The sequence below is a fragment of the Nematolebias whitei genome, chromosome 12 (assembly GCF_014905685.2).
Source record: "Nematolebias whitei isolate Nwh7 chromosome 12, NemWhi1, whole genome shotgun sequence".
In the NCBI taxonomy this organism is placed as follows: Eukaryota; Metazoa; Chordata; class Actinopteri; order Cyprinodontiformes; family Rivulidae; genus Nematolebias; species Nematolebias whitei.
The window spans coordinates 12,212,027-12,236,350 of NC_056509.1; the positions used below are offsets into that span (position 1 = coordinate 12,212,027).

The 24,324-nt window shown below is 45.8% G+C and overlaps 1 protein-coding gene across 1 annotated transcript in view; it reads right to left on the reverse strand.

Annotated features, from left to right (window-relative positions):
• The window catches only part of LOC119418434 (adhesion G-protein coupled receptor F1), a 135,274-nt gene extending 120,240 nt beyond the window's left edge, over positions 1 to 15,034 (reverse strand). Inside the window, exon 1 of the mRNA XM_037685716.1 lies at positions 15,006 to 15,034. The gene's annotated coding sequence lies outside the window, so the exon portion shown is untranslated. The remainder of the gene's footprint in view (positions 1 to 15,005) is intronic.
• Between the last annotated feature and the right edge of the window lie 9,290 nt (positions 15,035 to 24,324).

Sequence of the window (24,324 nt, forward strand, 5' to 3'; positions counted from 1 at the left end):
CTTATCTATAATGCCCACATTTAGTTGAAACTGTCTGATTTAAAAGCCACAAAGAAACAGACTCGTTAAAAAGTTGACCTTTGTAAACTGCCTTAGCAAACACTTTTGTTAAACATGTCTATATGATGTATTACCTCCAGAATGTTCGTGTGCTGTACAAAAGTATAAAAGTGTACATCGTTATTTTTTCATTCAGAACTTCCTTCTCTCTCTGGTCCAGTCTGTGTTAAGACTCTCTGGTGAGAACGGGTTCTCCTTTGCAGCAAAGAAAATAAATCTGCGCTTGATTTTAAAAGGTGTCCCTGTCTTCAGCTGAATTTTAGACTTCTACGCTCTTTACAGTCTAATTTTTAAGCTTTCACACTGTTCACATGATCAAGGAGGATCATCAATCTAACAATGTATTGTTAGCACCCTGATGGCTGCTTGCTATTCACATGGGGCTGAGTGATACTGGCAATGACAGCATTGTAAGAAGGCGACAACTGAACATGGAGGCCTCTTCTGCCCCTGTTTAATGATGGGCAGTTTCTCTTCACAAAGATGGCTTCCTTCACTCCTCTCTCAAACCATTGTTCCTCTCTATCCAGGATGTGAACATCTTCATCCCTAAATGAGTAACCGCGGTCCTGGAGATGGGTGTAGACCACAGAGTCCTGGCCTGATGATGTTGCTCTTCTGTGCTGGGCCATCCTTTTGGCCAGTGGCTGTTTAGTTTCCCCGATGTAAGACTGATCACAACCCTCCTGACACTGAACAGCGTACACAATATTACTCTGTTTGTGCCGGGGGACTGGATATTTGGGATGGAACAGTCTTTGCTCTAATGTATTTTGGGGTTTAAAAGCCACTGTGATGTCATGTTTAGAAAATAAACGTCTCAGTTTCTCTAAAACTCCCGCAACATACAGAATGACCACTGGTCTGGGTCTGTGTTTCTTCTTTTCACCTGATGGCTGGCTGGAGTTTTCATTCAACATTTATTTAAACAGATACATCACATTGAGCCTCAAAGACTCATTTACAAGTGAGACCTGTTTGGACAAACAAAAACTGTGGTTAACTGGACACATGTAGGAGTTGGAGGCGAATAAAATTCTTATCTGACTTTTTTTTCCTGCCTGAGAAAAAACCCCTCTAATATTAAAAAAAACACCTCGCACAAGCAGCACATAGGGTGACGTAGACATTCTGCAAAGGAGGGAGACGAGAGCAGTCAGCAATGTTCATAGATGCTCTCAATGTCACTGTAAGAGTTCTGATAAGGATGGAATAATCAGTCAATGTCCTCCGGTGAGATCCATAAACATTCTCGAGGTATGTCGAGGAATGGCCAAGAATAACAACTATGAGAATCCAAGAGTCCTGAAATGATGACACAAAGTTTATTCAGCTGGTTTCATCTGGTTATCAGTTGGAAATTCCTCAGGGAAGGGGAGTCCTGTTTGGGTTTCTTCTCTGCTTCCAGGAAGGCCCAGTTAGGATATCCACATTGCTCTAGAGCCTGTCTTGAGTGGGATTTCTCCTTCTACCTGGCACATGAGTTAGTGGGGATGCTGTCTGCTCTGTAGAGTCCTGATGACTCCTAACATGCTCCAGAGGGTGATGGGAGTCAAACTGCAAATACTGGTCTATGTGGGTGGGTTTGCGATACACCTCATTTTAAAAATGTCCTCCATCAGAAACTGAGACCTCACAGTCCAAGAAAGCCAACCTGCCATATTTTACATCTTCTCGTGTGAACTTGATATATTGATCCATAGAGTTTGATGTGATCATTGAAATGTTGGACTTCCTGAGATTTAATTTTAACCCAGGTGTCACCAACATACCTGAACCAATGTCTTGGTGATGTCCCTGAAAAGGATGTCTAGGCTCTCTTTTCTACATCTTCCATGTACAGGTTGGCAACAATAGGAGAAACTGGAGACCCCATAGCACATCCATGTTTCTGCCTGTAATATTGCCCCCCATTTGTGAAGTAGGTTGACTGCAGGCAGAGTTTCAGGTCAGAATCATTAAAAGAGCAATTCAATCTGGTTACTGACAGTTTAAAAGTATTCAAAGGTTAAAGTAAAAAAACATTTTTTGCAGAGTTTGTTTCCTGTCTGTACCTTCTGAATGAAAGATAATTCAGACTCAGTTATTGTGTCACTTGTTAGCTGACTGTCAACATAACCTAACCTTCTGCAGACACTTTTGCATCAACAAACTGACTTGTTGAGTTATTCACGCATTCTGAGATGAAACTGAAATTTAGGTGTAATCAATAAAGTTAGTTTTCTAAAGTGAATGTTTGATTTGTCACTTCCTCTTTCTCCCTTCCAGAATAAAGCTAACATACGGTGTGTGAATGTTGTAGCTTTAACCCTCCTGATGCCATTGGGTCAAAATGATCCCAGGGCAGCAGGAGGGTCAGTATATACGCATCTGGCGCCAGAGGGCAGGCTGGTTGGGCCGGGACCACCCATTAAGGTATCCCCTTCACACCCCACCCAAGACAGATAGCAACACCATGTAAATAATTTGAACCTAAGCAATGTATTGGCTCAAAACAATCAGCAGAGGGTGCTGTAGGTGATTAAGCTGGACTTTTCTGCTAGTTTGTAAGATTTATGCAAAAATTGTTTATAAAACTTGAGCACAATTTCTCAGATTTTCTGGTGACTACATGTCACTGTTTTAGTTATTTGTTTGTGTTAATAAACAACATGGTTATTTAAGTTGCAAGGTTACGTAAAGGAGTACTTGTACATAACTGGTTTGTTCCACTTTAGAGTAAGCTGTTGGGGGAAGAATCAGTTTTGTGTTGTGTGTCCTTGACTGATGAAGCCTTCTGGATCGAAGGCGAAACGTTTTAGCATAAAAAAAGAAACTGTCCAGATGACCTGACTGAAAAATGTTGGATTGTATACCTTGATTATTGAGCATGGACTTTGCAGTTTTCAACCAGTTTGACACGACTGTTAACAAGGAAGATGGCCTGCAATGGAGGAGGGGGGCATGCCAAAGACACCATCTTAGTACCAACATAACTGATTTGTTCCACTTTGGAGTAAACTGTTGGGGGAAGAATCAGTTCTATTTCATATAGGCTTCGCCCTTTAAGACTTTCGCTAGTGGGTTTATCCCTAGGCGTGCAGCGCAGCACTGAAAACTTTAGTTCACGCCTACCTGCTGTGTGTGGGCCTTACCCCCGTCCATATAAATTATGGTGAGACCGGGTAATCGGCTCCCAGTTTTTCTTCAGCCAGATAGCTAGCACTGTCAGAATAAAGAAAAAGGAAAAGTTGTCCAGCTTTGACCGACACAAGGATGTCTGGGTCTCCTCCACGCCAACCCCCAGTCGTCCTGGTGAGCTCTTCCTCCCTGAGGAGAAGCAGACGAGCAGCCTTGTTCAAGGTAAGCGCCGAGCAGTGCTTTTCCGTGGAGGGCCGCTACCCGCTGGACAACGCCATCACCTTTTCTAACGTGTTTTTTCCTCGCGGTAATCGAATGATTTCCTCGAAAAAGGCGATGCTAGCAACAGCCCCGCTGAATGTTTTTCCGTGGAGGGCCGCTACTTGCTGGAAGATGCCACCACCTTTTCTAACGTGTTATTTTCTCTAGGTAAATTGGATGATTCCCTCGAAAAAGGCATTGTTGGCTGCAGCTCCGCTGTTTTTTTTTGTGGTGGGACGCTATGCGCGGGATGACGCCAACGCCTTCTTTGATGCAGAGTCACGCAGTGAATCAAATTATTCCTCCGAGAAAGGCGATGTGGAGCTGCCCCCTCCCTCCTGGAGAGTGTAGTGAAGGAAGATTAGTGGCCGAGTGAATGTTCAGCCACCTCGGATCTTCCCACGTCGGTGACCACACCACTCCCAGCTATCGGCGCCCTCCTCTCAGAGCTGCCCAGCATAATCCAAGAGGATGTTAACACAAAGGCCTTTCCGTCCCTCGCCTCCCTCCGCCCTGATCGGATGATCTGGCGGCAAGGTTGGCTCTGCCCCGGCTCGTCGCGCTGACCCCATCTGGCCTCGCTGTCCAGCTGTGATGTCACACTGGAACGAGGCTGCAGCTGGGCCTGGCAAGTTGAAGACATCCGTCTCCACCTTCGCCTCCATCTCCAGAGTGGAGGGTTTTACCGATCTGTGTTTTTCCCTGGGATGACCATGATCCAGATGACCACTTGACTCCACCTCTCGCCATCCTTGTCCGAGAGGTTGCAGAAAAACTTGCTGGAGGGCCTGCCTATCCCGCATCGCCACCTGGATGACCATGATCCAGAGGATCACTTGGCTCTGCCTCTCGCCATCCTTGTCCGAGAGGCCTCAGAAAGACCTGCAGGAGGGCCCCATCACCCCAGAGGCACTGTTCGGGGCCAACTTCAGGACCATCCTTGAGAAATCGCAAAGGTCCGATAAGGTCTCCGAGACTGAACACCATCTGGTGACGTCACAGTCCATCTGCCCCTCCGGCCGCTGGAGGGACTGCCTTGGCCAGCAACAGCACCAGAGGCGCACCACAGCTGTGGCAGCAACTTCTTGCCCCGCTCCTCTGCCAGCCCCATGTACCAGGTAACAGATCCTTGAGGGGAAGGTATGTTTTTTTTCTGATGATGTATGTTTTTGATATAAAACAGAAACACCTCTGAAAGTAAAGTTTTTCATGTGAGACTGTCAGATCAGCTGATCTCTCAGCTGCCTCTCTTCTCACATTCCCCACACATAACAAGCCAGTAACCTCTAAACAGCATTTTAAATGGTACCGCAGTTCAGTAAATATCATAAAACACTCGTCTGCCACGTCAGCTAAAATTATGTTTTTTCAACAGACCGAGTCTGGTAAAATCCCTCGTTTTCAGCCAGAGCCCATTTTTAATCTCTGCTGTTTTCTGCCCACTCACAGCGCAGCGGGAGTAAACGTGTTTCTCCACGACAGCGGCAGCCTCCACCGAAATGGCATCTCACTCAGAAAGCACTCACGCCTCCTCTTGATGCATGCCGGCTCACCTAAGCTCCATGTGAGACCGCAGCCTGGGCCCAGCACAGAGGCACACATACAGCTCTTTTTTCTTTCGGAGGCCCCTTGGGCTCCCCCAGAGAATCTCCGGAGCGACTGATGGCAGCAAAGATTTTTTAGTCTGGTTGACGTTCATGAGAAACATGACACAACACAAATATGTGCCCGCTCTCTGAGCGCTACACAGAGTGGCATCGAGTGTGGTCCCTGGACAGATGGACGGACCATCTGATCAGAAGGGGGTACACGCTGCAGTTCGCAGCTCAACCCCCACCGCTCAGAGGGATTATAGAGATGGTTCTGTCTTCTCCAGAACAGAGCTCGTCTCTCCAGACAGATGTTCAGGAATTTCTGACAAAAAACGTGATTTCCAGAGTTCCCAACGGAGAGGAAAATACGTTTTTTTTTCCTCCCACTACTTCCTGGTTCTGATAAAAAAAAAAACTGGAGGGATGAGATCCATTCTCATTCTGTTCATGTTCAGCAATTCGATCATGGTGAGACAATTCTGCATGCTGACAAACAGCTGCTGGAGAACTTAACCAGAATGACTGGTTTTCACCTCCATAGATCTGAAGAGCGCATATTTCACATTTCCATCATTCTGAAACACTCCACACGTTCTCGAAATGTGTGGAGACAGCTGTGCAGTCATTACACATGGCAGGAATGAGAAATCTTTTTATCTGGACGATCTGCTCTTATTAGCTCGGTCCAGTTAGAAAGCTGTCGCACAGACCAAAACTCTAGCGTTACACCTGCTAAACCTGGGGTTTCTATAAACTGGAAAAAAACTTCCATTCGTCCGTCCCAGATGATTGTTTATATAGAAGTAGAGCTGAACTCAACTACAATGAGAGCCCGTTTATCACAGCTGAGAGCCGAAGCTATGTAAGCTCAGCTCCCCCATGTCAAACCCAGCTCCACCGTGTCAAACCCTGCAGCATAATGACAGTCTGCCTGTCATGCAATGCCTGAGACGATGTCAGCGGCCCACATCGTGGTTCCGCTGGGCCAACTTCACATGAGACACTTTCAGAGATGGTTCGCCCACCTGCGCATAGATCCTGTGCACCAGAAGAGATGGATTATCTCTGTGCTCCCCGTCTGTGAGAACCGATCTGAATCACTGGGGAAAACCCCTCATTCTGTCAGAGGGAGTTCCCATCAGCAGACCTATGTCACACGTCTCAGTTTTCACAGACTTGTTTCTGTCAAGCTGGGAGGAATGTGTCTGTCCCAAGCAGTGGGAGCACAGTGGCTAGATCACATGTCGCTTTACATAATGTGCTAGAATCCAAAAAAGTTCAATCTGGTCCTCTGGACATTCAAAAGAACAAAAAACAAAACAAAGCAAAAAAAATATAGAAAAGTTTTGTCTGTCATCCGAGTGACTTCCTCAGTCTGAGGTGCTATATTCAGCTCAGTCTCTTAAATAGCACCTTCTCAGAGTGGATCAACCAGTTTGCTGCTGACAACCAAAACCAGCTGCTCACATGGTCAAGAAGGACCATCAGCCTAACAATGGATCATTAGCAAACTGATGGCTGTTTACTATTCACAGGGGGTTGAGTGATACTAGCAATAACAGCAGTGTAAGAGGGAGACAGTTGAACCCGGAGGCCTCCACCCCTGTTTAATGATGGACGATTTATTTTCACAAAGAGGGCCTCCTTTACTCCTCTCTCAAACCATTGTTCCTCTCTGTCCAGGATGTGAACATCTTCATCCCTGAAAGAGTGACCACTGGCCTGGAGATGAAGGTAGACCGCAGAATCCTGGCCTGATGATGTTGATCTTCTGTGCTGGGCCATCCTTTTGGCCAGTGACTGTTTAGTTTCGCCGATGTAAGACTGATCACAGCCCTCCTGACACTGAACAGCATACACAGTATTACTCTGTTTGTGCCAGGGGACTGGATCTTTGGGATGAACCAGTCTTTGCCGTAATGTATTTTGGGGTTTAAAAGTCACTGGGACGTTATGTTTAGAAAATAAACGTCTCAGTTTCTCTGATACTCCCTCAACATACGGAATGACCACTGGTCTGGGTCTGGGTTCCTCCTTTTCACCTGATGGCTGACTGGAGTCCCATTTGGGTTTCTTCTCTGCTTTCAGGAAGGCCCAATTAGGATATCCACATTGCACTAGAGCCTGTCTTGTGTAGGATTTCTCCTTCTGCCTGGCTCCTGAGTTAGTGGGGATGCTGTCTGCTCTGTGATACAGAGTCCTGATGACTCCTAACTTGTGCTCCAAAGGGTGATGGGAGTCAAACTGCAAATACTGGTCTGTGTGGGTGGGTTTGTGGTACACCTCGGTTTGCAAATGTCCTCTATCAGTGACTGAGACCTCACAGTCCAAGAAAGCCAACTTGCCATTTTTTACATCTTCTTGTGTGAACTTGATGTATTTATCCACAGAGTTGATGTGGTCAGTAAAATGTTGGACTTCCTGAGATTTAATTTTAACCCAGGTGTCGTCAACGTACCTGAAACAATGACTCGGTGGTGTCCCTGAAAAGGATGTCAAGGCTCTTTTTTCTCCCTCCTCCATGTACAGATTGGCAACAATAGGAGAAACTGGAGACCCCATAGCACACCCATGTTTGTACCCATAATATTGTTCCCCATATGTGAAGTAGGTTGACTCTAGGCACAGTTTCAAGAGTTGACACAGTTGTTCTGTGGAAAGCGTGGTCCTGCTGCTCAGAGTGGTGCCTGATTTTAATCTTAAACTGACCACCTCTACTGCATCAACAGGAATGCACGTAAAGAGTGATATGACATCAAAAGAGACCATTGTTTCATCAGTCTCCATGATGACATCCCTCACCTTATCCACAAAGTCCATGGTGTTCTGCACGCACCATCACTATTCCAATAACAACACATTCAGTGTAGGACAACACTCCAGTAGACAATTACATGCCAGGGAGACAGAAAAGTGGGTGAAGAATTTATCTGACAGACAGCTCTCCCAGCCGGAGACAGAGATTCTTGCCAGGGGACTGAACTTTGCGGTTGCACAAAGTAGAATTCCTCTGGTGGAGATGATCAACTGTCCCCCTCTTACACTGCTGTTTTTGCTAGTATCACTCAACCCCTTATGAATAGTAAACAGCCATCAGTGTGCTAATGATCCATTGTTAGGCTGATGGTCCTTCTTGACCATGTGAGCAGCTGGGTTTGGTTGTCAGCAGCAAACTGGTTGATCCACTCTGAGAAGGTGCTATTTAAGAGACTGAGCTGAATACAGCACCTCAGACTGAGGAAGTCTCTTGGATGAGAGACGAAACATTTCTATATTTTGTTGCTTTGTTTTGTTTTTTGTTTTTTTGAATGTCCAGAGTACCAGATTGAACTTTTTTGGATTTTTCTACCTGGATTATTGAGCATGCATCAGGATAATGTGCTAGAATGTTTTTCACGGTCTGAAACGTGACACAGCATTTTACTCCTGCTGTGGGATCAGCATTTTCTGATCCACATAGACAACAAGTGACGACAGTTTACATAAACCGTCAGGGAGACATGCGATCAGCACAACTGTTACGCATCGCGAAACAGCTGTTGTGTTGGCCACGCAGAAACCTACTCTTCATCAGAGCATTGTACTTTCCCAATGTCCTGAATAGGCGAGCAGATATCATGTCGAGGGGTGGTCCCCGCCACAGAGACTGGAGCCTCCATCCAGAGCTGATTTCTCGGATTTGGAGCAGGTTTTGGCCGAGCAGCAGTGGATCTGTCCGCCACACGGGAGAACGCCCATTGTCAATTACGGTTCTCACTGAGCCCACGAGACGACCCACTGTTAGGAGTAGACGCCTTCGCTCACAGCCCATGGCCAAAAATGCTCCTTTATGCATTCCCTCCAGTCCTGTCTTCATCACGGACCCTGGACTGGGTCCGGGAGGAAGAACCGTCAGTCATCCTCATAGCTCCTGAATGCATATGCGCGTCGTGGTTCCCGATTCTGCAGCGACTGATATCAGTTCGGCTGTAGAAACTGCTGTGGGGGCGCTCTCCTCCAGGCAGGAAGAGCAATCATGAGTTACCCAGAAATAGGTCAGCATCTTTGGGTTTGTCCGCTGAACAGATCCGTTTAGAAAAGATGGGCCTCCTATAGGATGTGGTGCGTACGTACAGGGCGCACAAGCTGCTTCCATCACAACGCTGTACATATCAAGTGGACAGTTTTTCAGCGCTGGTGTGCAGAGAAAGTTGTGGAGTCCATCTCATGGCCACTAGATGGCATGCTGTCTTTTCTGCAGCAGCTTATGGACAGAGATCAAGCATTCAGCACAATTAAAACGTATGCTACAGCTTTTTTCTTCCTGTCACGAGGGCTTCGGTGACAAAACAGTTCTTAATCACCCGTTGATAAAACGTTTCCTGAAAGGTGTACGGAGACACAGACCGGCGTCACGTCCACTAGCTTAACAGTGAGACCTAATGATGGTCCTGCATGCTCTGATCAAAGCTCATTCGGAGCTTTTAGATCAGGTTTCACTTAAATTCTGTCATTAAAACAGCCATGCTGTTAGTTCTTTTTTTCCCCCCTTGTCCTGTACGGCATTGTGACACTTAGAATTATTGTCTAAGTGTCAAAGTGATGCCCAACAGATTTACTTTTCCACTTGATATATAAATTAAATATTATTAGAATTTGCTTTGGGTTTGTTCCAGATATAATGGACACGGGGACGAAAAACAAAGAAGATAACAAAGAAGAAAAGTGAGAAAAGCGTTAAAATGTAAAGAAGGAGATAGGAAAACAAATCAACATCATTGAAATCTGCCTCTAGACCTGCGGAAAGAGAAAGGAGGCTGTAGGGATGAGTCCACAGGCCCCACCAGCAACCCGCCCCTCCAGAGTGGATCTGGCCATGGCTACCAAGCCCGAGTCCCGAGGTCATACCATCCCCTAATGGAGGCCCGACAAAGCCAGGGCACCCAGGCCCCCGCAGGCAGCCACCAGGGCAGGCCCGCACACACCCCACCACCCAGCCCCAGCTGCTGAGAGCCGCCAATGCACCGGCGGCAGGGGGACCCACCACCGGAGGGGAACACGACACACCAAATGGGGGGCCAAAACTGATCCAAGAGAGGGGACCACCTAAAACCCAACCTGAGACATAAACAGGCATACAGAGACAGTCCAACAGAACCTCTGTCGGGCTGTCCATGCGCCCCACCCGCCTGACAGCGACCGCAAGCCGGTCCCAGGCCAGGGGCCAGAGCAGCAGGGATCAGCAGCCGAGAAAGCCGGCCCAGCACACCAATGCATCCCTACAGCCCCACACCACAGGCCCGGAGAGGCCCTGGCACGCCACCCATGCACCCCCCCACAGCACACAGCACCCCCCACCGCGAATGTCACATCAGGCCGACAAGCCAGCACCCCGTCAAAGTGAAGCCACGCCCCCGACCGCGGCCACGCACTACCAACGACCACACAACCACAGCCGACCGACTGCCAGAACCCGGCAGCCACCCAAGCCAAAGGGCTAGCTATCGCAACCAGGAACCCTGGTCAAAGGATCCAAACAATCCAGGGAGAAACGGAGCACCAGCCCCACCCCCAATCATCTCCCAAGGCCCAACACCCACCCACAGCCCAGACCCCAACCAGGCAACCTACTCCACCCCCTACAACCGACCCCAAATGTCAGACGAAGAATGAGGGTTTAAGGAAAACTGGAAGACCCAACTCCTCCCTCCTCCCACTCAAATAAGATGTTGATGCATGTTGTTATATAGTGCGTTTAAAATGGGGGGGGGGGATGAGGCGGTGACTGGCATAGACCCACCCCCTCCCCAGAGAGCAGGCAGTGCCCATTCACCTCCCCAACCCTTGCCCAGAACCCTAAATGTCTACATGCTACATATGAGAGTCGGTACTGTTGATATTTTCTGGGTTGTTAATATAAAAGTTTGATATGTTTACGCAATTTAAAATTTACTTGAAAATGATAATTAAAGTGTTTGCCTGCAGTTTAGCTCTGAGTCTCAGAAAGGATCAGTACGTTGTCGAAATGAAAACATCAATACCAGTTTATTTTGTTCATCAATTTTATCATCACTCTTATTAGTCATTTACTTCACTCTGTTAAAGCTTATCTAAAACTGTAGCAGCTGTACCTCTCCAACATCAGTGTGTGAAGTTTTTCAACTTTTGTTTCTCACAGACTGCCGGTACGGAACCTCAACTCCAGAATGTCACTGACCACAAACGTACTGTCTGTTTTTACCCTGATAAGATTAGATTGATGCCTGTTGTGTCAAAGCAAGATCTGTTACGTGCGAAGGTTCATAAATGAGACTGTATTGCTCATGATTTTGGAGAACACACAAGAACTCTTGGGCTGCGTTTTCGTTTCATGTGTTCTCTCTTCTGCATAAGAGAAATAAACCTTGCTACGTGATTTTTTTAACAAAGTTCTCAGTTCAGGTCTGCTAAATTTTATTGAACAACAAAGTTTGATAAAACTCCACACACAGGTCCCGGAGGTGAGAATGATTACACATCCCACCCCCTATATGCCATCATGTGCCCACTCCAGACCCTATATATATATATATATATATATATATATATATATATATATATCGTGGGAATGGTATATGCATATATATATATATATGCATATGTCGTGAGAATGTTATATGCGAGTGTCTAGGTTGTTTGATAAAATTGGGGCCCAGGTCTCCACGAACCACGGAGATGGAGGATCCTCCCCGCAGCTCAGTAGTGCACCTGAACCCCAAGGCCCTGCTTGAGTGGTGGTGTGATGGAGTGGGTGGCGGAAGACGTCGGGATGGGGAGGATCAACTGAGGTGGCAATGCCCTCCCAGGGGGGCAGCTCCCCAACTGACCCCAATAGGCACCCCCATTCTCTGAGATCCACCAGGGGAGGGAGGCTCCAGTGCATCCATCCAGGAGCAAGAGGCAGCCGCATCACCAGGGACCCAGGCCAGCAACCCAACACCCCTGAGATCATCCAGACACCTAACCCGATCCCCAGCTCAACACCCAGCCCCCCAATCAAAGAAGCCACCAAACTCCAGCAGCTACAATCGGCTAGGAGTGCCCGAACAGTCGCAGACAGCGCAACACGATGACCTAGAGCGCACCCCCACCCCCACAAAAGGACCGACCAGTCCACCACAGCAACACCCACAATGAGAGCACCCCATGCAAGGGAGGGCACACGCCTAACACGCCCAGACACCCCCGGGCCAGCAGTGCATAGCCACCTGAGCAAAAGCCCCCCCACCCACAGCCCAGACCCCCAACCAAGCACCAGACCGCAGCCACAGCCAGGCAGGAAGACACCCAGACTGAAGACACCCAGGCTGAATCCACCCGCCCCTCACACACACACCCTCCCCCTCCCCCATGGCAGAGGCCCTTCTGTTAGTTCTACAATTTGTATCCTCCGTTGTTCCAATTCACAGCAGCAGGTCTGCTATCTCAGCCTTTTTCCTCACCAGAGATCTTATCTGGTGCGCTCCTGCGCATGGAGCACACAATTACGCAGCATGTAATTACGCACACAGAAGGCTGAGTGATGAAATGTTTTTTTGTGCAAGCAAGTGCTTCATCTTGTGTCTGAGTGGACCCAGTGAGGCATAGACTACATCCTGCTACGCCTTTAACCCACTAGCAAAATTCTTAAAAGGCAAAGCCTATATGAAATAGAACGCTGGTTACGTACTGTAACCCCAGATTCTATGAGTATAGGCATAGCCCTTTAAGCTCTGGGCCTCACTGGTTCCTAAATGGCTGAAGAAAAAAGCTATTTGGGAGCTGATTACCTGGTCTCACCGTAATTTATACGGACTGGGGATGAAGCCCACAAACAGCAGGTGGGCGTGGACTAAAGTTTTCAGTGCTGCGCTGCGCGCCTAGGGATAAACCCACTAGCGAAAGTCTTAAAGTGCTACGCCTATACTCATAGAATCTGGGGTTACAATATGTAACCAATGTTTTTGGTTATGTGTGTCCTTGGCTGATAAAGCCTTCCAGATCGAAGGCGAAACTTTTCAGCACAAAAAAAATAAACTGTCCAGATGACCTGACTGAAATATGGGGCATGCCAAAGACACTATCTTAGCACCAACATAACTGGTTTGTTCTGCTTTGGAGTAAGCTGTTGGGGGGAAAATCAGTTTTGTGTTGTGTGTGTCCTTAACTGATGAAGCCTTCCGGATCGAAGGCGAAACATTTCTGCATAAAAAAGAAACTGTCCAGATGACCTGACTGAAAAATATTGAATTGTATACCTGAATTATTGAGCATGGACTTTGTTGTTTTCAACCAGTTTGACACGACTGTCAACAAGGAAGAGGGCCGGCAATGGAGGAGGGTGTGTGCCAAAGACACCATATTAGCACCAAGATAACTGGTTTGTTCCACTTTAGAGTAAACTGTTGGGAGATGAATCAGTTTTGTGTTGTGTGGTTCCTTGACTGATGAAGCCTTCCGAATCAAAGGCTAAATTTTTCTGCACAAAAAAAGAAACTGTCCAGATGACCTGACCGAAAAATGTTGCATTGTATACCTGGATTATTGAGCATGGACTTTGTTGTTTTCAACCAGTTTTACACGACTGTCAACCAGGAAGAGGGCCGGCAATGGAGGAGGGGGCGTGCCAATGACACCATCTTAGCACCAACATAACTGGTTTGTTCCACTTTGGAGTAAGCTGTTGAGGGAAGAATCAGTTTTGTGTTGTGTGTTTCCTTGACTGATGAATCCTTCCGGATCGAAGGCGAAACGTTTCTGCACAAAGAAAAAACTGTCCAGATGACCTTACTGAAAAATGTTGGATTGTATACCTGGATTATTGATCATGGACTTTGTTGTTTTCAACCAGTTTGACACGACTGTCAACTAGGAAGAGGTCCGGCAATGGAGGAGGGGCTGTGCCAAAGACACCATCTTAGCACCAACATAACTGGTTTGTTCCACTTTGGAGTAAGCTGTTTGGGTAAGAATCAGTTTTGTGTTGTGTGTGTCCTTGACTGATGAAGCCTTCCGGATCGAAGGCGAAATATTTCAGCACAAAAAAAAAAAAACTGTCCAGATGACCTGACTGAAAAATGCTGGGGAGTACTTGTGTATTTATATAAAATAAAATGACAAATTACTAGCCCCCCACAGAATATCCCCCCCCCCCCCCCCTACACACACACCACCACCACCACCTAATCTTCTGGAGTGTGGTGTGAGTACATCTCAGAGTAATTTACTTAAACTGACTTTGAGTGGATCATTAGAATCCCACCTTATTTTGCACATATAGGAAGTGCACTTGTTTTTAATAAAGTGTATAGGATCTAATAATATCTACATTAGAATTTAAACACAAACTATTCAATTTCTATTAACACCAAAATAAGAATGAAAAAAGTTGTAAAACTCTGACAGTATCTGATTCGCTTTGCTCTTTAATAGTCACATAAACTGTAAAAGTACATTTTCAAATCATCTCAAATCATCCATCCATCCACCATCCATCCATTATCTTTACCCGTTTATTCCATTTTGGGTCACTGGGGTTGCTGGTGCCCATGTCCGGCAATCACTGTGCGAGGGGCGGGGTACACCCTGGACAGGTCGCAAGTCCATCACAGGGCCACATAGAGTCAAACGAGACAAACAACCATTCACTCTCACTCACACCTAGGGACAATTTAGAGTTACCAATCAGCCTAACATGCATGTTTTTGGTCAGTGGGAGGAAACCTGAGAACCCGGAGAAAACCCACGCATGCACAGAGAGAACATGCAAACTCCACCCAGAGGGCCCCTGGACCAGGGACCTGTTCGCTGAGAGGCAGCAGCTCTATCAGTTGCGCCACCATGCTGCCCATCTCAAATCAGTTCTGTTTAAATCTCTGAGCTCATCTGCAGATAAATTAACTGTTTCTGACCCTTCTTTATTAAGTAGAGCAGCCGTTATTTTGAACTATAATCCAAATATACATGTTTACATACCTGGAGTAGGTGTTGGACACAGAGGGAGACCTATGAAACAACATGTAACAATAAATAGACGTATTTTGTTCACAAAACTTTCAGTTATAACTCATTTGAAAATGTCTACAGAAGATAATCTTCAGACATTATGCTTGTGATTCTACAGACCTGTTTGTTGAGAAATAAACAATTTTACTGTCAAATCTTCAAAACAGTAAGCTTACTTGTGATTGGTTGACAGAAGTTGTTCTCAGGAAGTCCATTCACACATGAACAGATCTGACTGCTGACATTACTGCATGAATGATTGCTGCACATGTCACAAGGCCAAGCAAAGCCATCTTCACACTGACACTGGAGTTCTTCAGAGCTTGGAGAGCAGACTGATAAAGAGATTTAAAGAAAGTTGAAATGAAACACTGTAAATACTATAAACCCATTCAGATAAAACAACTGGTAAACAGGTGTTCTTACCTGTGGTGATGTTTATGTCTATTATTTTCAAAGACTGTGAAATGTTTAATGGGAAGAAGATATTTTGCAGCTTGTTTCTGAGCTCAGTAAAATTAAGGACACTGGAGACAGGGATGTGCAGGTCAAGGACCATATCATAAACCACTGGGACTGTAAAGGTAAGAAGGATTAAATTAATCAAATTAATTTGATGTAACCATTACTGAATGGAAACAAAACAATGTACTTTTCATTAATTTATACAAAAACAATCAAAATTTCTTTAAAGGTTTCCTAAAAACTTTTTCTACCCCCTTTTTGTTCAAAACAAACATTTTATTCTCCATTTTACAATGTGTTTAGTAACCTGCGTGTGTTTTTTTTTACATTCCTTCAATTCAAAATAACCCAGTTTCTGGTTGTACAACGCAATCTGTGCCCTCATTGACCCATCCAGACATTCAAACTGTGAAAATAGAATAGAATAGAATAGAAACAGCCTTTATTGTCCCACAGATGGGAAATTCAAGTGTAACAGCAGCAACAGATAAAAAGATTCACAGAAAACTTCCTAAATGTTAAAAATGTTTTTTTTTTACTTCCGATCTGATCCCGATCCCCAAATCTGGATATTGGCCGATACCGATAACGTCCCGATATCATCATTATTGATTTTATATGAGGCTGTAATAATCTCCTCTCAAGTACAATTTGTACAAATACTGTATATGCATGTCCAAAAAGGCAACATGAGGTAAGTTTTATTAATGTTGGATAAGTTTAAAAGTTAGAATTAAATCCTGTTAACACAAAACATGCTTTTTTTTTTTAATTCCTAACTTTAAAGTGGATATTAAAGTGATTAGATGGCTTCAAACATCTGCTAAGTTCATGGCATAAACCAACACACACGTGTTCTTGTTTTTAGTATTTTACGTTCCTTTATAATGTAGCTGTTTTTGTTTTGTTTTGTTTTAAATATATATATATATATATATATATGTATATATATTATTTTCAATTCTTATGCTTTTTTATGATTGTCTACTGTTCTGCAGATAAATATTTCCTGGAGGGTAAACTATATCTTGGCTGCAAGTATCAAGCTGCAAAATCCTTCATTTTCTACAACAGTTGGTCATTAATTACGATGAAGTTTATCAACTTCTCGGTAAACTTCGAGCTCTGGAGCTTCAGCAGTGTGTTAATCATTCAATCCAGAGAAGGCAGTCTGATTTCGGTCAGCCGCGCTCAGTCTGCCCCTCCTCTGAAATGGGCAGAGTGAGCGGGTCAGACTGAGTGGGTCAGACTGAGCGCGGATGACCAAAATCAGACTGCCTTCTCTGGACTGAATGACAATAACACACCGCTGAAGCCCCAGAGCTTCAATGTCCAACGTGAAACTAACTTTTCCGCAGTTTAATGCGGTGCTATGGCTCTGCAGACATTGCACGTTGCTGTCTTGTTTTTGGCGTTTCTAGTGTAAAATATTTCCACACAGCGAACATGTTTAGATGAAAAGTTGATTAGCTGTTAGCCACAGTGCTACTGCACGTTGTAGCTGGTTGCAAACTATGAAATGGATTTCCTGACTGTGAGGTGGGTCTTATTACTCTGGGTTCATTAGACACGCCTCCGTTCCGGAAATCCATTCCATAGTTTGAAGCCAACTTGCAAAGCAGCTGGCAGGGAATCAGATGTGGAGATGTTTTATTTGGAGACACAGACATGCATCATGGATCAGAAATCTCTGCAGGTTGGATCAGAAAAATCCAATACTTAAATCATTTTGGTATCGGAGCCCGATAAAGATCACCATCACCTCTGGAAGCCTCAACTGAGCTGTGCGAGAACTTCCTACATTTCTTTTTGGAAAAAATTGCGTTCACCCGGGCTCTCATTTTCCCTCCAACTCATGACCCATCCATCCCACGTCACGCTGTAGCTCTTTTTTTTACCATTTTGAACCCATCACTCTATCTTCTCTAGAGCAGGTCATGTGTAGCTTGAAACCTTCTGGTTCCCCCTTTGATGTGGTCCCAACTCGACTACTAAAGGAGGTTTTTCCTGCTCTAGGTCTATCCATTCTTGCTATAGTAAACAGTAGTTTATCCACTGGTGTGGTGCCAAAAACCTTTAAACATGCTGCTGTCCAGCCTCTCCTGAAAAAACAAACCTTGACTCCTCAGTCATATCCAACTTCCGGCCTGTCTCCAGACTCCAAGTTGTTTCTAAAATACTGGAGAAAATAGTCGAGTCCCAGTTGAAGTGCTTCCTGGAGGATCACGCCATCTTAGAGCCATTCCAATCTGGCTTTAAACCTCTCCACAGCACCGAAACTGCCCTATTCAAGGTTTTTAATGACATCTTCAAATACACAGATACCAGTGATTCTGTGCTGCTTGTCCTATTGGACCTCACAGCCGCCTTTGACACCATCGACCATGAGATCCTCATTGCTATGTTGGAGCAGTGGGTGGGCATCACAGGGTCAGCATCACAGCGTCAGCCCTCAATTGGTTCAGATCCTCCCTCGCTGACAGATCCTTTTGTGTCTCCATCAAGGATTTTAGTTTCGCAGAGGCAGAGCTTAAATGGGGGGTTCCGCAGGGGTCTATCCTGGGTCCCTTCCTGGGTCCCCTCCTATTCTCTTTACACCTGCTGCCACTTGGTGCTATTTTCCAGAAAGACAACATACCCTTTCACTTCTACGCTGATGACTGTCAGATTTACTTCCCCCTAAGACACAATGGTACATGCTCTAGTCAACCTCTGCTCGACTGCCTGGCTGACATCAGGGACTGGATGGCTTTAAACTTCTTAAGTTTCAATGAAAAGGAGTCTGAAGTCATGTTGTTCCCTCCCAACAACACAATCACAAACCACTGCATCGACCTTTCCACTCTATCCTTGTCAGAAAAACAAAGAGTCACTAATCTGGGCATGATAATGGACCCTTCCCTGAAACTTAACAATTATGTAAACTGAGGCGGCTATCTAAACTGAAGCCCATATTATCCAAAAATAACCTGGAGACAGTAATACATGCATTCATTACATCTAGGCTTGATTACTGCAATTTGCTCCTGTTTAGTATCAGTCAGACCTCCATTGCATGACTACAACTGGTCCAGAATGTAGCAGCCCGATTTTTAACCAGTACAGGCAAAAGAGAGCACATTACACCAGTTTTGGCCTCACTGCACTGGCTACCAGGTCACCTTCGAATCCAGTTCAAAATACTCCTGTGTGTCTACAAATCACTGAACAGTCCCCCCCCCCCCCCCCCCATCTCTCTGATCTGCTACAACTGTATGTCCCTCCACGTTCCCTGAGGTCAGCGGACCAATTGTTCCTTACAGTTCCAAGAACTCGTCATAAGTGCAGAGGTGACAGGGCCTTCTCTGTAGCAGGACCAAGACTTTGGAACGAGTTACCGCTGCTTGTCAAACAGGCCCCCTCCCTCTCGGTTTTCAAATCCTGTTTAAAAACGTATTACTATTCAGTAGCTTTCAACACCAGAGGATCTGTGTTTTGAACCTGTATGCTCCACACTGGTTTGTCATCATATTTATTATCTGCATCATTTTTATGTCTAGATTCTGATTTACTTCATTTTGTATATTGCTTTGTGTGTTGTCTGTTGTTCTGTCTGTACAGCACTTTGGTTGGCCTTGTCACAGTTTTAAGTGTTCTACAAATAAAATGGAATGGTATGGTATGGTAAAGATACTGGATCGGATCCATCCCTAATTTAAGATGCAGTAATCTGTCACTGAACGAGCTCTCCAGTTCAGCAACAGCTTCACGCATGAGGTGGGAGACGTTTTCCAGCAATTATGTTATTTTAGCTAGAGTCCTTCTGTCTCCCACCACCTGCACTGGGTTGAGGGGGCATCCAAGCACAGAGCTGGCCTTCTTGATGAGCTTATCTAGCTGCTTCTTCTCAGCTGATGATAAGCTGGTGCTCCAACAGACAACACCATAGAAGATGGCTGATGCCACTACCGAGTCAAAGAAGGTCTTCAGGATCACCCCCTGCACTCCAAAAGACCTCAGTCTCCTCAGCAGGTAGAGTCTGCTCTGACCCTTCCTATAAAGTGCATCAGTGTTGTGAGACCTGTCCAGTTTATTGTTCAGGTTAACACCCAGGTACTTTTAAGTGTCCACTATGTCAATGTCCACTCCCTGGATGTTCACCGGGGTCAGTGAGGTGGGTCTGCACCTGCAAAAATCCACCACCAGCTCCTTAGTTTTAGCAGCGTAGATAAGAAGGTGGTTCAGCTGGCACCAGTCCACAAGGTCTCGAGTCCGCTGTCTGTACTGAGTCGTCCTCACCTGTGATGTGGCCGACTATGGCAGAGTCATTAGAAAACGTTTGCAGATGGCAGTGTGGGGAGTTGATGGAGAAGTCTGCAGTATAGAGGGTGAAGAGGAACGGTGCCAGCACAGTTCCCTGCGGGACCCCCATACTACAGACCAGCCTGTCAGAGACATAGCCCTGTGTCCTCACATACTGTGGGGGTCCAGTGAGGTAATCCAGTATCCATTGGGACATGTGGTGATCCTCTCCTGATAACTCCAGCTTGTCCTGCACAAGTCTTGGCTGGATGGTGTTGAAAGCACTGGAAAAATCAAAGAACATGATCATCACGATAGTTCCAGGTTTCTCCAGGTGTGTAACTTGTCACCCCTGTATTTTTCCAGTTTGTACACACCTGTCCCCTGCCCTAATCACCTCAGGTGCCGTTCATTGTCAATCTCAGGTGTTCCTATTTATTCTGTGTCCTCTTCTCATTGTCCGTGGATTGTTCCTCCTTGGCATCATGTCCTGTCTCCCTCCATGTCACCTCATCTAAGAGCTGTGAGTTTTGCTGCCACGTGAGCTGTTGTTTGGTGTAGTTTAATTGGTTTTATACTGAGTCCTCTGAGTGCTACCAGCATTTGGATTCAAACTACCAACAGATCATGACAGAATCCATGCAACAAACCTGAACCCAGCAGGCATATGACTTGGGCTGAGTAACTGGCCCACAGATGAAATGATTTAACCTTTTTTGATGGCTCAAGAATCTGCTCAGACTACCGGGTGGGAGCAAGCGCAGGAGGAGTGGTCCATCATCCAGTGGTGCGGATCCAAGGTCAGAACCGCCCAGCAACAGAGACACTGCAGCCCAGATGTGGAGATCCTCCCGTCACCTCTTCTGCTGGAAGAGGAAGACAGGAGGAGGTATCAGCTCCAAGGAAACTGCCTGGCTATCAAGCATGTTTTTTCCTCCTTTTGGCCTCCTTGCTCGTCACTCAAGTTTATTGAGTGGCCATCAGAGAAGGATCTTGATCACAACAATGAGCTCTGGTTCAACCCAAGTCCCAACTCACGCCGCTGCCGCAGGATGGGTCAAAGATAGACCCAGTTCTGATCCAATGAGCTTACTGTTTCACCACCATTGAGTCCAGCCCAGCCAACGAAGCAGCAGAATCATGCTCAGCCGACAGAACAGCAAAAAATCAGCTCAGCCAACAAAGCAGCCAAGTCATCCTCAGTAGAAACACTCGTCTTGCTGTATTTCCATGGGTGTCAGCAATGACGACCCACCGGGTTCCTGTGTCTCCGTGGGTTTAGGCTGTGCCAACCCATTTGCTCCCCATGTCACCATTGTGTAGGCTGCAATGACCCACAGGCTTCCTGCATCTCAGTGGGTGTTCGCTGTGACAACTCATCAGCTCCCCATGTCACCATAGGTGTCTACTGGAAAGACCCACATTTTCCTGTGTCTCTGTGGGTATTGACTGCAAAGACCCACCTGCTTCCTATGTGACCAAGAGGGTCCTGGAGGACACCTCTCATTCGTCCTGAGCGGGTCCGGGTGGACACGTATCACTCTTCCTCTGAAAGGGTCCAGGAGGACACCTCTCACTCTTCCTCTGAGAGGATTCTGGGAGACAACTCTCTCTACTCCTCTTTATCTTCTGTGAATCCAGTGTCTCCTTTGGGTCCAGAGTCTCAGGTAGGACCAGAGTCTTGTGTGGTTCACACATCTTCAGAGGTCTCCAGGATTTTATTATTAACCAGGCAAATCTCATTGAGATCACAGATCTCTTTTGCAAGGGAGGCCTGGGCCTGAAGGCAGCCTAACATGCATGTTTTTGGTCTGTGGGAGGAAACCAGAGTACCCATAGAAAACCCATGGAAGTATGAGAAGAACATGCAAACTCCACACAGAAAGACCCCAGGTCCAACTGGGGATTGAACCCAGGACCTTCTTGCTATGAGGCAACAGTGATAACCACTAAGCTATCGTGTTTCCATGTCCCTAGAGGTTCCCACATCTCCAGAGGTCCCCAAGTCTCCAGAGATCCTCAAGTCTCCAGAGGTCTCCAATTATCCAGAGTGTTCTATCTCTGAGTGTCCAGAAGGTCCCGAGTCTCCAGAGTCTTGTGTCTCCAGAGGTTTCCACACCTCTTGAGGTTTCCACACCTCTTGAGGGTTCCACACCTCTTGAGGTTTCCATGCCTCCTCAGGGTTCCACTCCTTACAAGTGTTCCATGCCTCCCAAGGGTTCCATACCTCCTGAGGGTTCCACATCCATTGCATTCCCTGTGGTAGCATCACCCACTGTAGTGTCCACGGTCTCTATGCCAGCTGCATCCTTCTTGGTCTCTACACCAGCTGCAGCCTCCCTCGTGTCTTTGCCAGCTACAACCTCACTGGTCTATATGCCGGTGTAAAGATGCTGTTATCTGCTGTGCTGTATTGCTCAATGTATCACAAATGTTTCTTGTCCTTTATTTGGATCTGCTTGACTTTTGGATCTGCTTGTCTTTTGGTATCAACAAGTACAGATTGAACTAAGTCAGAGAATGTATTTGAGTTTGTTGTGTACAGGACACAAACTAACAGAGAGCTGCTGGTGTGTGTCCCACCTGATGACAAGATCACCAGTAAACTGGAACGGCAGAAGAAAATAATAAAACAACTCCATAAAAGGACTTCTAGGAAATGAAGACATCAGTTTGAACTTGTTTAGACAAAGAATTGTAAGAATGTTGTGACACGTCTCTGGGTAGAACTTTTGTGCTTAAATACAGAAGAAGCTGAAGCTCCGGTCAGATGCGTCTTGTGTTTTTGCTCTAGCTCTGTTGGTTTGGGGTAAGAGCGTCTCCTTTCAGCTGAAAGCTTTAATAAATGTTGGTAATACTTTTTAACTTGAATCTCTCTGACTGATTATTGTTTCTCCATGTATCTCCGAACCAATGAGAGGAACAGGTGAATAGGCTGAAAAGTCTGAGTTGTTGTGTTGATTTATCCTCGACACTGGCTAAAGCCTCCATGGTCTATACTGTACACTAGCTGCAACCTCTGTGTCTACACTAGCTGCAGAACCCATTTTCTGTACGCCTGCTGCAGCTTTCGTGGTCCCTACACCTGTTACAGATCCCATGAACAACTTTCCCATGCGGGACGGTCTCCCAGCCACGCACCTGAACTTTTTGCCCCAGGTTGGATGGTTTCCTGGCTGTTCTTTGGATCTCTTTGTGTTCTCTATGTTCTTGGTTCTTGGGGTTTTCAGGTCTATTGGTTTCTTTTCTCTCCCTCTCTCCTTGTTTTTCCTTACGCCCTCCATCTGGTTTCCCCCGTCCTCCCACATGAGATAGGCAGAAGGATTTTGGTATGTTATGGGCCAACCTTGAGGTGTGTGTGTGTGTGTGTGTGGGTGGGGGGGGGGGGGGGGTTACCGTGAGGATTGGTGTGAGTTGCTTGTCACCCCTGTGTTTTTATGGCTCCTACACATATGCACCCGACCCTAATGACCACAGGTGTCCTTCACTTTTAATAATGAGTGTTCTTATTTATTCTGTGTCCTGTCCTCTTCTCATTGTCTTGTATTATTCCACTTTGGAGTCATGTCCTGTCTCCATCCATGTCACCTCATTTTAGAAATGTAAGTTTTGTTTTCAAATCAGCCATTTTTTTGTGCAGTTTAAATAAGTACTATTGCTTTATTCCTGAGTCCTCCAAGTCCTGCCTGCATTTGGGTTCAAACTAGCAACAGATCATGACACATACAGCACTCTACTAAATCTCTACAAAGCTAGTCTGAATAGATCATTGTATTGAGTCTAGTCACTGCTTCAGAACTCATTCATACACAAATAGGGCACACATCAGAGGCAATGAGGAGTTCACATTCACATGCATGCTGGTGGAATCGAACAACTGACTCTTGTTGTAAGACTGTGACTCATGTATTTTTAATAATTAATATGGAAGTGCTATGTGTTTTCAGCATTGTATGTCCTCATACAAAGACGAATTTGGCTCTCTGCATTTAACCCATTGCACCTGGGATGCACCCAGGCGGAGCAGTGGGCAGCTATGTAAGCTGCCGGGGGAACAATTCGAAATTGGGTGTCCTGCTCAGAGACACTGCGAGATGTGCATTGACCGGGGATCGAACCCAGAACCTTTGCTTCCCAAGTAGGGATGGGGCCGATCAGATCCAGTATTGGTATCGGCATCTGATACCAGCATAATTTACGTATCGGATTTTTCTGATCCAACCTGCAGAGATTTCCGATCCACGATGCATGTTGGCTTCAAACTATGGAACGGATTTCCTGAATGGAGGCGTGTCTCATGAACCCACAGTAATAAGACATTGTAATTAATGACCAACCACTATCAGTTGTAGGCAGCTTGATACTTGCAGCCAAGATATAGTTTACCCTCCAGGAGATATTTATCAATACAACAGTAGACAATCATAAAAAAAAACATGATTTGAAAATTACAAGAAAATTATATATATAAGAAAACGAATCAAAATTAGCAAAAGTGATGTAAAATACAAAAAAAAAAACATGTCAGTGTTGGTTTAGCCAC